At 30.6% G+C, this 14,646-nt stretch overlaps 1 long non-coding RNA gene and 1 pseudogene across 1 annotated transcript; one reads left to right on the top strand and one right to left on the bottom strand.

The window, feature by feature from the left end:
- The first annotated feature begins 410 nt into the window (after positions 1 to 410).
- Positions 411 to 7,721, top strand: LOC113553897 (annotated as a pseudogene).
- Positions 7,139 to 9,910, bottom strand: LOC113553898. Its single transcript, XR_003405220.1, has 3 exons — positions 9,734 to 9,910; positions 9,450 to 9,671; positions 7,139 to 7,267 (listed from the first exon to the last, which is right to left on the bottom strand). It is a non-coding gene; the product is annotated as an uncharacterized LOC113553898 (long non-coding RNA).
- Positions 9,911 to 14,646: the final 4,736 nt, after the last annotated feature.

The following is a 14,646-nucleotide window of genomic DNA, read 5'->3' as shown; positions in this document are numbered from 1 at the left end:
ATCGGCGTATTATTGCATTATAATTGCCTATGTCGCGTTTTGGCATACGGATGTCGGTCGCGGCGAAAGCATTTCAAGGGGAACGCAAACAGCCACGGGGGCGGGGGGAGGGGGCACGAACGGAATGTTTTAACGACCGGCGCCACTTGCAGAGTGGTAGTGTAAACTAAAGCGATATAACAATATGGTAGAAGTGTAGGTACAGTATATCACTATACTCCGGAGGACCTTGAAAACGCGGAGCGACACGCGTCTGCTCGGGAACGAACCCGATCGAGCGTCCGTCCGTCCGCGCATTACCGGTGTCGCTGACAAACCTCCGCGGTCTGGCGGCGCGTTCGCAACGCCTCGTCCGTTCCGCTCACGGTGCTTCGACCACGACCGCCGTACAGGCGACTGTTTGGTCAGTTGTCGTCGAATGCACACATATTATTGTAGTCGTCGTCGTAAATAGTTTTGCGCAACGCGAAGCGGACAACATGAATCCAACCATAGCGCTTCGGCACGCGGCGGCAGTGCTGGTCGTGGTGGCGCTAATGTCGGCCCGACCCGGCCACGGTATGGCGTACACGGTTTTCCAGGCGGTGGTCGAGTACTACCGGACGATAGCTCCGGAACCGGTGGACGCTGTGCCGGACGCGCCGTACATAGGCCGGCAGTACGACTTCGTGGTGGTGGGCGCCGGTTCCGGTGGCTCGGTGGTGGCCAACCGGCTGACCGAGGTGGGCGGCTGGACGGTGCTGCTGATCGAGGCCGGCGGCGAGGAGAACGCCATGACGGACGTGCCGCTGCTGGTCAGCTACCTGATCGGCACGGGATTCGACTGGGACTACCGGACCGAACCGCAGGACGGCGTGTGCGGCGCGATGGAGGACCGCAAGTGCCGGTGGCCGCGGGGCAAAGTGATGGGCGGCACGAGCGTCATCAACTACATGATGTACACGCGGGGCGTGCCAGAGGACTACGACCGTTGGGCCAGGCTGGGCAACAGCGGTTGGAGTTACGAGGACGTGCTGCCGTACTTCAAGAAAATCGGAGGACCTGGAAAACGGACGGGTCGCCGCGTCGTCGATGGCAACGCACCTGCACGGCCGCGGTGGGTACCTCAAGGTGCAGGAGCCACCGTGGAAGACGCCACTGGGACCGGCGTTCCTGCCGCGCCGGCCGCGAGCTGGGCTACGAGACACCCGTCGACTACAACGGTCCGCGGCCGCTGGGTTTCTCGTACGTGCTGGCCACGACAGACCGCGGTACACGGTGCAGCGCGTCCAAAGCGTTCCTGCGGCCGATCCGGCACCGGCCCAACCTGACCGTAGCCAAGCGGACGACCGTGACCAAGGTGCTCATCGATCCCGGCACGAAGCGCGCGTACGGGCGTGCGGTTCGTCAGGAATCGTCAAACCTCCTCGGTGTACGCCCGAAAAGAGGTGATACTGTGCGCCGGGGCGTTAAAACTCGCCGCAGTTGCTCATGTTGTCCGGCGTGGGCCCGGCCGAACACTTGACCAAAATCGGCGTGCCCGTCGTCAGCGACCTCCCAGTGGGCTACAACCTGCAGGACCACGTGTCCATGGCCGGGTTGGTGTTCCTGGTCAACCAGTCGGTGACCATCGTCGAGAGCCGGTACCGGCACCCCAAGTACCTGGTCCAGTACGCCTTAAATGGCGATGGTCCGCTGACCGTGCCCGGTGGTGCCGAGGCGGTCGCGTTCACTGCTACGCGGTACGCGACCAACGGGTCCGTGATGCCCGACATGGAACTGGTGTTCGGGCCCGGAGCTCTGACCGGCGACACGGGAGGCTCGTTGCACCGCTTGTTCGGCATGCGCGAAGACTTCTACGAACGGGTGTACGGCGGATTCCGTGGCCGAGACGCTTGGGGCCTAGTGCCCATACTGCTACGGCCCCGCAGCCGCGGCAGAGTCATGTTGCGATCGACCAACCCGTTTCACGCGCCGCTGCTTTTCCCCGGATACCTGTCCGACCCTCATGACCGCGACGTGCTCGTCGAAGGCATAAAACAGGTATGCTTAAAGGCAACAATGCATAATAGATAAAGTCGGTACGTTTTAATTTCAATATCGTTTGGATTTATAGAATCGATCACATTATAATTACATGTAATACTTCTGTAAATTTGATGTACGTTTGACGTTAATAAATGGTAGAACAAGAAGTATGATATTATTATTGACGTTAGAATCAATTTATAGTGTATATTTATCGATTTGTGCTATATGCGATTGTGACCATGTGTCCCGTTTCATATGGAATTGTCTCTTTTTTAATCATAATCTCCCGTAAATTCGGTAAACTACGAACAGGACGCTTTTCATCCCATTTTTTTCCATATTATTACATTTTTTATTTAAAAAAAAAAAACACTACACGAAACAAACATAAAATGGTTTCATATTTAATATTGTAAACCGAAAATATAAATAACAAATAATAATTTTCATTTAACGAGGATTGCCGATTGAAATTAGTGATAAACATGAAGCATGCTAAATGCATTATAAACTAATATTTTTAATACTATTTATAAACAATGATATCAAATATTCGAACTAAAAAAGTCGTATAAACAAAAAATTCAAATTCATGAATATTAAAGATATCTGTCAGTATAACTATTATAAATAATAAATATTATTTAAACTTTATTTATATTATCAGTACATTGTATTGATATGTAAAAATGTATTATTTAAAACAAAATGTATTAGTTTTTAAATGCATTTTATTTTGGTCGAGAGGGGGGTAACAACAGTTTTTTTATTTATTTAAATGTTCGTCCTATTTTTATGTCCCGATACCTGCATAGCGATAATTTGTATTTTCTAATGTTGCAAAAAATAAATCAAAATTTATCGTCTCTTCAACTAAAATGTCAAATATAAGGAAATACATGTAGTTTTGTTGCAATTTCATGTCCTAATTACCCAGATTTAACAATTTAACAAATTTAAAATTTTTACTAGATAGTAGTTACTTGGCATACTTAACATACTTAATAGTATATTACTTATTATAGTACTACATTGCAATATAATTATAAATAATAAGGCATCTAAAAACTGTTTTTTTGAAAAATCGTAAATATTTACAACATACGCTCGCGTATTTTATTCTGTCGTTTTTGTCAAATTATTAATGTAATAAAATAAAATATTGGTTAATAGTAGGTACGGAGTAAAACCAAAAAGACTAAAAATCAACTTTTACTCCCGTAGGTCTACTATAAGTTGTTTAGTGTCAGCGTAGAAAAAAAAAGCGAAATACATTTATACTCAAACCGTATATGCCACAATATTTCCACACACTTTTATACCAGACATTATTACCCCATACTTGTACTACAACAAATGGTATTCAATATTGTGCATACTATCAAATAATAATAATATTATATTATAAATAATAAAACCTGTTTGTCGACGGAGGGCAATGAAATCGTTTGACGGTTCGTCTGCACAAATATACTACTAACTCGTTCGCACATACCTATAAAATATAATATATAATATACGCGTATTATTATAACATCTACCTACCTATTTCCATTAGCTAGTGCAAATAATAATTTATGCGCAGCCCGACGACGACGATTTCGATAAACCGGAGGCAATGCCGCGGAGTGACGCGTCTGCTGCAGTCTTATCTTGTCTTTTTTGTACAAATATATAAACTTAACCGGTGTTGGTCGACTTGACATATAATACGCGGTCAACGACGATAGATATATTAATATAATAATAATAATATTATTATTATTATTATTATGATAGTTCATACAACATATCATCCGAGTTGTACGCATAGTGGGAAAAGAATGAAATCGAAAACCCGTTGACCGGACGACAAGCTTTACTTACGGTCACGCTGTTTTTACTCGGCTATATCGTTATGAAATTTCTCGTGGTTGTTGCACACCCACATGACTGCAGCCCCCGGTCAAGTCGGCCTATTAAATCATTCGGGATCATTCGCCAAGCATGCTTACGTTCTCGTATTCGTTTCATAATAAATGTATTTAAACCATAATTTTTTGGATTTTTTACTATTTAGTATCCGTCGTAAGACTATATATTTTCAAATATTTAGTTTTTTACACTATTTAAAGATTATTCTATGACAATATCAACATAAATCCTTCAAATTAAAATAAATAATTGTTTTTTCTAGTAAAGTTCAAGTAGATGATATTCTGCAAAGGAGCATGCTTGGTAATTTTTTTTATGATGAGCAGATACGCCACCGCGTCTTTTTATTTAAACAGGAGATGATCATATACCAGCCTACTCGCGTGATATATTAATGTCATATTTGTTGTAATAATAATATACGACGTTATTATAGGTGCTTAATTTGTTTCGCAATAGTTTCGTCGGGCGATCACGACTGCGGTTTTCAAACTGTTTGCGACCCAAACGACCATGTCTATTAACTATGACTTCAATGTTCATATGAAATAATATATATGATTTATAATTATCTTTTTCGCGAATGCTAATAAACAGTATATATACATTCTGCCATCATCGATAATTACGATAATTTATATAAATACGATAATGATCAATGTCATTCAATTTTTTTTTAAACCACCACAATAAGTTTTTCGACAACTATAAAGGATTTAAAAACATAAATATATACATACAGACTGGGCTCAAACAACAAACTTAAATTATTTTATACTGTTTTTATATTTATTGAAATTATTTTGTTTGTCCTTCAAAGTTATCTATGCAAATATATGTATCTCTTAATACATTTCCAAATTTTTATGATGACTATATTTACAATTACAATATTATCAGTTAATTAAAAATTTGTCTTTTATTCATTTTTCAGTTTTCTTTATAAATGTACCTACTAATTACCATTAGCGAGTTATCGTCTATGTTTTTATAGAATAGGACTAAATCATAATTAATTAAACAAGCGTATTTTTCAATAACTATGGTTTATTTATATTTTAACGTAATTCTACTTAAGTAAACTATTATTTTGTAATTTAAACAAACGTTTACACGAGTATTTATAATATGTTACAAAACCTAATGTTTATCATTTCATTTTAATAGGTATCAATTAAATCATTTATCAATAAATCTAAACATGTATTATGAAAATTGTTTTCATTTTCTTTGTTACTTTAAAATTATTATTCAAAATTAAATATTTCAACGTTTAGAAATAATAATAGTAGTTTTGTAAAAATCATTAAATATAAAATAAATAACTCTTTTTTCTTTTTTATATTCATTACACTTAATTATTGTCTATAATAAATTGTTATTGCCTAATTCAAAAATTATAAAATTATTGTAAAATTTAAATTACGCATAAATAAATAAATACATCAATCGTTTTTTTGATAATTAATACATCCTGTATTGCTTTAAAATTAAAATATTACATTTTATTAATTTAAAATGAACGTATTGTATTCAAACTACAAATCAATTGCTTAAAGTAAATGTTTAAGGTCTTTCAATTATCTTATTCATAATATTATTTTATGTAAATTTATAAAATATGTATTAATTATAAATATATTATTGTTACATTAATCTTTAAATTTGAAAGTCAACAGTTTATTACAAATGTATGATACTCATCATAAATCATAAAATAAATTATAACTATACGACATACGTGTTAAGTGACTTTAGTAATAATTTATAACTATTATTATTAATTTAACACATAAGTAGCATTTATTCTTTATAATAGTTATTTGAAGAATGGTTTGTGACTCATATTATACATTTTCATAACGAATTTATACAAAATATTGACCGTGTAACACTAACCAAATAACACCTTGAAATTTTACTGTTACAATTGTAAATGTAATTTTAAATGATTATTGAATTAGCAATATACTCGTAACATAGTTACTATAATTACACTGTGAGTGAATTAATATAACTGATGTTTAACAATATTTTCTAAATAGGTGCGACCTTCCAAGTTAGTTGCAACATAATACAAGATAAAATCACACTTTTTCTTCTTACCCATAGATAAGTAATTTTTGAATTTCCAATATATTATAAGCACTAATTTATGTTTACTCGTGAATATTTTTATATTTTCAGATAACATATTTTATAACTATTGAAAAGAAACAAATTTTATTTTACTCGTTTGAATTAAATTTAAAAAAATTGTATACGCAAAAATATTATTTAAATTACTTATTCTAAAATAATATAAAGTAACCAAAAAGTCAAATTTAAATTTCCCCTAAAATATAAAAATAGATACTTTTATTTTATTTATTAATAGTTTTAGCAATTAAAACAGATTCTGGTCCACGTTATCACCAACTAAACTTTCTTACAAATGAAAACATTTTAAAAGTGTACTAGAAAATCTATCATTCAATAAACTTATAGTTCTTTTAAAATAATTTTCAGATGTAATGACGAAAGTAATTTATTACGATAATACACTATTATTTGTGCCAAAAATTTTCAGATGTAATGACGAAAGTAATTTTTTACAATAATACACTATTATTTGTGCCAAGACGATCTCCCAGTTAAACTACATACTATCAGTTAATGTATAAACACAATTTATTGTACGGCGTAACATATAGGCAATAGAGGTACATCATTGCGTTCAATCAAAATTAAAAAACAATTTAAAATAAAAACGTTTGTTTTATATTACTAAAAAACTGAAATTCTAAATGTGATTCCATAGATCATAATAATATACAACTATAGTAAAAAATTTCTTAACATTTGTTTTAATTTTAATTTTTTTATTTTTCACATCATCTGGTAATCATATTGCAGGCCATCGCGATAAGCAAAACCCAAGCCTTCCAAAAATACGGATCTACGCTGTTGTCAGTGCCGTTCCCGGGCTGTGAACACGAACCGTTCGGGTCAGACGCATATTGGGGATGTTCCATCGGGCAGTTAACCACCAACCTTCACCACCAGGTGGGCACGTGCAAGATGGGACCGGCTTCAGACCCGGACGCCGTGGTCGATCCAAAGTTAAGGGTGCTCGGCGTTAAAGGGCTCAGGGTAGTGGACGCGTCTATCATACCACTCATACCGGGCGGTCATACCAACGCGATAACATTCATGATCGGTGAGAAAGCGGCCGACATGATCAAGGAAAACTGGATCAAATGATTTAACCGATTGTGTTGCGCTACGGTGAATGTCATATAATATATACTACGGTAGGTTCTATTCATAATATTGAAATAATTTGTCGTTGTTTCTGAAATATCTAAATTATATAGAAAAAAAAATTAATATTTTTTACTCGTTATGCGATATATACGGTGTTTTGTGTAGTTTTCACCACCATCATCTTATGTGAAATAATTTATGTTTCAGGTGTGAACGAGGAATTTGATGATAAATCAGTAATTTATTTTTATGAAGATCCTACATCATATCACCCATAATATAATACTGGAAAATGTAATCGTTTTGTGGAGCAGATTTTTCCATCATCGATACTTCCTATCCATACATCGATACTAATGCATAATACACGGTTGCACACATTTCGATACCAATGAACAATAGTGCTCAAGATAGCATACGCTGTAAACTATACGTCATGTAAATAAGAACATTATAATGATAATATTATCTAGTCAAAAAGTTGTACAATTTTGCTTCCATTTTTTTTTTTTTTTTTAATTACCTATCTACATTTAGTTTATTAATATCGATTATCATGGTTATTATGTATAAATACTATTATATATATTTAACTATATGATATAATAATTATCATTTAAAATAATATATTTTATTGTTATGTTTTACTTTACTTAAAATCAAAAAAATACAATGTACATATCTTGTTTTTAAAAAAGTATCAAAGAATACTTTAAGTGTAAATAATACATAGTTTAATATTATTTTTATAGCTGTTTTTCTTAATAATATTCCTTTTTTCTACTATACTAGTTATCAGTTATGGAATATTGTTAATTATATAAACTTTTTTATTTTATGAATAAATATATTTGGCAATACTATGTTATAATATTATAGTAGGTTAATGCTGATTAATATTAAGTACGAATATTTAGTGGTGTCTCCATTCAGATTTTTTATAAATTTACATTTGTCTAAAAAAATAGACTATTTTTAACTTCAAACATTCCTCAGTGATATAATATTTAAATATATAGCTGAAACCATATAAAAATATTCAAAAGTAATATTTTACACAGTGATTCACAACGCAAACTTTACATATTATTATTTTAATTTAACGTGATATTGATTAGTAGTCATGTTTTCTAGTAGGTTATTTTAAATTTTATTCTTGTTTTTGAATCGAATATTCAAACTAAATAGATATTAAAGTATTAAAAGAGAAGCATTAATAAGAAAAACTATACATCATACGTAATATTTATACAGTCTTACAACTGCTCAGTTAAAAATGTTGTATGACGTAGTATTAACGTGGTATATTAAAAGTGTTTTGATGTTTAAATCGTGTTACAATATATATTATCGTCGTTGAAGTTTAAACACTTATTCATTTTACACCCAATATTATATCAAATATTTGAAACCCGTCAATTTATGTTGAATTTTTGGTAAGTATTATATTCAATTGAACTATTTTATTAAACAAATATATACTTATACATAAATATAAAATTTATATTTTATATGTGTTTATTAATTTATTTTTAAATACGAAAATCATTCTTAGATTTTGTGCTTATCATTGAAAAATGTATTGATTTTACAAAGATGGGAGTATTTTTGTTTTGTATAATATATATATTTAATAAAATATACACGATTGGTTGTTGAAAAAATAATAATTACATCTTCAATTTTGAGTTGATTTATGATAGTTAATTGGATCTAGTTTATATTTTGATGAGGTCAAAATAAAAAAAATCTTAGTAATTTTCAAAATATTTACTGGGAAAAACAAAAAATAAATAAATAAAAATTAGAATTAAACGTAGAAAAACCAGAATTTGACAAAATTGATAATTGTTTTTTATTGTATTTAATAATCAAATTATGCAAACTTATTAATCATGTTTGGAAATGTAAATATATTTATTCACTATTAAACAAAAATATATAAAATTACGATATTGAGTGATTCTTTTATCATAAAACACTCATTATTTTAAAAAGTTTTCATGTTTTCAAAAACATTTTTTTACATAGTTTCAAGTTGTTAAAAAAACAACGTTTTTATTAAAAAATTATATTTGTTAAGTTTTTTACTTTTTTGAATGACAACATAGTTTTCATTTCATATTCCAAAGTAAAATAATTTTCTGAGTATTTTTATACATAAAAATGAAATTTAGGGCGAGTAGTTTACTAGTTTATGGGTTATAAGTATTTAAAGTTTATAGATGCGCGGAGTGGAGTGGTACGGGGATACCCCGCAATTATATGTGGGTACTCACATAATTTGTAAAGATCATTTTCGACATGTATAACGACCGCTAATAAATTACGCGGAGCTCCGCGAGCACGATCTACATCTGGTATATATACTCTGACGGTTGAACCTATTTCGAGTGGATCAAATCGAGATGGTGATGACTTTAACATATTTTCCGCTTGTTTTTACAAATATGAGACTGATTTTTTTCGTTCATTCATTATTTTGTTTTGACACTCGTTAACTAAAATATTTTAAATGTTTTTAATTGTATTTAACGAGAAAAATTATATAAAAAAATCAAACCAAGTTTTGCTTCATCTTTAATAAAATTTTTACGATATTCATCACTTAGACTTGAAATATTTTCAGTGTTTTCATCACTATTTTATATCCTCCTCAGTACACAAACTTTCAATTTCATTTGTTGGAATACCAATTGAGGCTAATCCTACTCTTGTAAGACATCCGAACATCGCTTCATACGGTGATCTACCAATACCTATATAATAATAATAATACATAATAATATATTTAATATTAATATAGTAAAAATTATAGGTATGCAAACTACCATGTACAGAAAAACAAAATTTAAACTTGATTTAAGTATAAATAGGTTAAGTTAATTATAATATAAATTAGTGCCTGAATGGAAAGCGCGATTTTTCTGAAATTGAATAAATTTCAAGCCATTTTGCCAGTCCTTTATATTATTTTGTGCCATCCGAGTGGCAAGCATGTCTTCTACATTTCTGTTTGCCCTTTCTATGGAACCTTGACTTTGGCTATGCCGAGGTTTTCCGTGGACGATTTTAACGTCACTCCACATTAAATGTAATTCAGTTATTATTGAGTTCACAAATTCACGCACATTATCCGAATGTAATATAACCGGAGCTCCAAATGTTGTGTAAATGTCGAATAGGTTGTGAGCAATTTCTTCCGCGCGTTTGCTTATCAAAGGTTTTAACACAACAAATTTTGTAAGATGATCATGATAATTCATTATGAAACAGAAATTATTAATACACTGTAATTGCATATCAATCAAATCGATATGTGCTCGAGAGTTAAAGACATTATGTAAAATTGGTTTTGAAATCAGTCCTCTTTTCGGATTGGATGATTTTTTTTGACAGTATACGCAAAGACTTAAATGTACCATTTTTGTTTCATTTGTAATATTACAATATTTCATTTTAAGCTCAGCGCTCATTCGATTTCTTCCACCGTGGCCAATTGCGGAATGAGTCGAATGAAGAATACCAAATAATTCATCGTTTGTCACATAGTATAGTACGGTATCATTAATTACAGGTTTGATGAGTTTATCTTTTCCATTCATAGTTAAAATATCGAATTTACGTACTATTCTATAATCTTTTATTGTCTTCTTCATACCAATTGTATTTAAAGCCAACTTTGATGTTTTTAATTTCAAACGACAGTCGTATTCATATGAACTTAAAAATACTTTGTTGTCATCACGTTTTTGTGTAATTATAGAAGATATAATATCATCAAATTTTTTCTTCATAACGTTTTCATCCATTTTTAAATATTAAATAAAATAAAATATTTCCTTTAAAAAAAAAAAAAAGAAAAAATGTATATATAAGTTATTAATACGAAAAAACAATACGCTAAACAACATATACGCCAAATGACAATTACGATAGTGTCTTCAACACAGACTAGTGTAATTTATTCTTATACCTACTTCATTTATACAATTAATTATATTGGTTTTTCTAATTATAAGATAAAACTTCATACTGGACTTGATTATCGATTACTTATACCTTTAATCTTTAGGTAATGATTATCAGATATCTTGCGCAAAAACATATTTTTAGATACTAGAAATCTACCTAATCTAACACTGTACAGCAGAAAAACATAAAAGTTGTGTTATAGTCGAATTTTAGTAGGTATTATACACAATATTTACCAATTTGTTTGGTAAATATCGCAATTAACCGGTGAATATCGAAAATCTCCATTTTGTATATATGTTTACGATAATTCCCGGTTAATTACGTAATTTTCATGTACATAATTTACCGTAACATATATAACGTATAATATTGTTTAACTTTAATGCATTCCCATGATTAAAATATAAAGCGAATATAGTTTACAGATACAGAATTCATCATCAAAAATGTTTGGATTAAAAAAAATTCTGATTTGTATCTTATTCTACGGCGTGAATTTCCGTGAGTATTATATTTGTATATTTTATTATACTTCATTAAAAACGTAGTGAAAAATAGCCACATCGTTAACATTTCTAAAGATGTTCTTAATGTTAAATGTATTTCAAATACGAAAAATAATTGCCATATAAATATTCTAATGAAAATTTATTAACTTGATATTTTATACTATTGCTTATAGTATACTAAATATTAAGCAATTTTTTAATTTCGCCGAACGACGGAAACATAGAATATTAGCATATCATTTATAGATTAGTACCGTTTGGAATAGTCTGAATAGATTCGTGATAAAAATATAGCTAAAAATGAATCTAAATATTTTTATTAGCAATGATAAAATGTTTTTATTCACTACAATCAACATTTATTAAAGTACGACATAATTGTCAAGGTTTGAAGAAAATTGTAATTTTTCATTTAAATATCCATTCTTATTAAAATATAAATTAATAATCTTTTAATAAAAGCTATCTTTACGTATTTTCGATATTTTTGAATTCATCTGTAAGAAAAACTTATAAGGAGCAATGTATTAAAATTTTAAACTTTTATCAACATTCTAATACACACACACATATATATATATGTGTGTATGTATTTGAAAAAGTTTCAAATTGCAATCATTATTCATTTCAGAATAATTAAAACTATAAACAAAATATATTTAAACGTAAACTATAGCTTTTGCAACATAAATGTATTCTAACGTTATCACACTAGAGCCTAGAAACCACCCTCGTCAAAGTTCTGAGAATATTTTCTTCTTTAAAACGTGATGATTAATACAGAAGAAAATTATATTCTTAGTAGATAAAATAATAGAAGAAAACTAAAGATTCATGTATTATTATTATTATTATTATTCATTTTTCTTACCATAATATATTATAATTATACCTATAATAATCATACCTACAACATACTTTATACTTCAATAGTTCAATTTAAAATTGCAGTTGAAGCACGATCCAAAATACGATTCAACAATGAGCTTAACATGGATACCAAGTTTATTCAAATAAATAGTAAGACAATCAATTAGTTGAAAATATATATTGTTTACTAAAAAATATAACTATTAATATACCTATTGGCAACTTTATTTTTAGGAAATTCACCACCCTCCGCATCAGTATGAAACAGAATAAAATATACAAAAATACATTTATTTAATATTGTGTGATTAAGACAAAATGAATATGTTTACCGCCGAAGAAACACACTTATCACTGGTTATTTTATAACAACTTAGCACTCTATGATGGATAATATTAAAGAAAAACAAATGATCTTGAACGATATACCTAAACAAATATAAGTTAAATACAGAGAATATTAATATTTTTAAGTTATAACGTATTGTTTAAAATAAAATATAACTGCAACTCTCTACGATTTTATTTTATTGATTAACTAGCTGAACTAGAAACGTTTTGCTATTACTATATTTCAGTCTACATATAATATACATATAAATTATACTTTATATATACTATGTAGAATTTAGGTATTATATATTAATTTATTATACTATCTTAATAACCTGGCTTCACTCGTGTACAGTTTTCCACCAAATACCGGTTAGGAAATTTTTTCTATTTTTACTCATTTTGACCTTCTTAGGTTAAATTCACATTAAAAGCTTATAGATCAATAAAATAAAAAGAATCCTAAATAGTATTGAAAGTTGGTAGCATAAAGATTATTAATTGTCTATAATAATGCACTTTGCTGATAACAACCAAGTTTTTTATTTAAACGGCTGGTCTTTATGATCGGTTACTTTACTTCAAATATCTCTGGTTAAACCTAACATTTTGAAGAAAACCAATAAGCTATTCAAGTGTGAAAGTCTTATTCTAATTACTTCAATGGTTTTGGAAGAGAAAATTTACAGTTTACAATGTAAAGGTAAGTACAATTTATAAGTAATTCAGTTGAGATAGGTGATAGATTATATAGGTGGGATAGATAGTCTAAATCAGTGCTTCTCAAACTAATAGCAGCAAATATATTACCAGAAGGTAATAACATTTATTTTATTAAAATTATTTTTGACTCAAATTTATATGAAGCCTATTTAGTTATTAAATAACCGAACATATGATTAATCATATTCAATAAAGTCTAATGTTAGATAACCGTTATTTAATAATATAAACCCAAAGCTATTAAAACAAAACGCAGTCGTGTTTCTTTTTTCAATATCGTACGTTTTGCGCTATCTTAAATATTATTTAAAAATAACAATGGAAAAGTAGTTGTAAGGAAATATAGAAACAGATACTTCTATTTAAAAAAAGCTACATAGCTTACATAAATATATTTTGTGCAATATAATTTTTACATTTTATTATTCATACACAAGCCGAACAAACTTTTCGCATACTGTCTTCAAAGGTTTTGCTTAACGTTTGGAAAATATCTGAAGTTACAATAAGCTAATTAATAATATTTAAGTTTATTAATTATTCATTTAAATCAACATAATTCATAAAAATATACAGAAATAAAAACTTCTAAAATTAAAAAAAAAAAAATGTATAAAGTTTTTATTTTTTCATATTTAAAGTAAATATCAATATTAGTAAATAAAATGAAACATCAACGCTTACCAAGAAAGAATTTGTTGTTCATATTGTGTTCGCGGAAGATTTTACTTTCTGCTGGACTTCCTGAAATTTTAATAATGTCAAATATTGTTAACTATGTTCTATCTAAATTCTTAAACGAAATGAAAGTGAAAATTTAACTTTATGATATAAAATATAAATATAGAGTATAATAAAGCTAATGGTTTTTATAATAATATAATATATTATAATTTTCTAAATAAAGTTTATTGTGAATAATAAATTAATACTATTAATTTTATACTTACCAAATACGCTTGCGCCATTCAAGCGAAACGCTAACATAACAATCATAAGTACTATAAAAAATGTTTTTCTTAACTGAATCATTATTGAGATTTTAAATATCTATAAAAATAAA

Source organism: Rhopalosiphum maidis, chromosome 2, assembly GCF_003676215.2.
Source record: "Rhopalosiphum maidis isolate BTI-1 chromosome 2, ASM367621v3, whole genome shotgun sequence".
Lineage (NCBI taxonomy): Eukaryota > Metazoa > Arthropoda > Insecta > Hemiptera > Aphididae > Rhopalosiphum > Rhopalosiphum maidis.
This window is presented reverse-complemented; position numbering and strand designations above follow the sequence as displayed.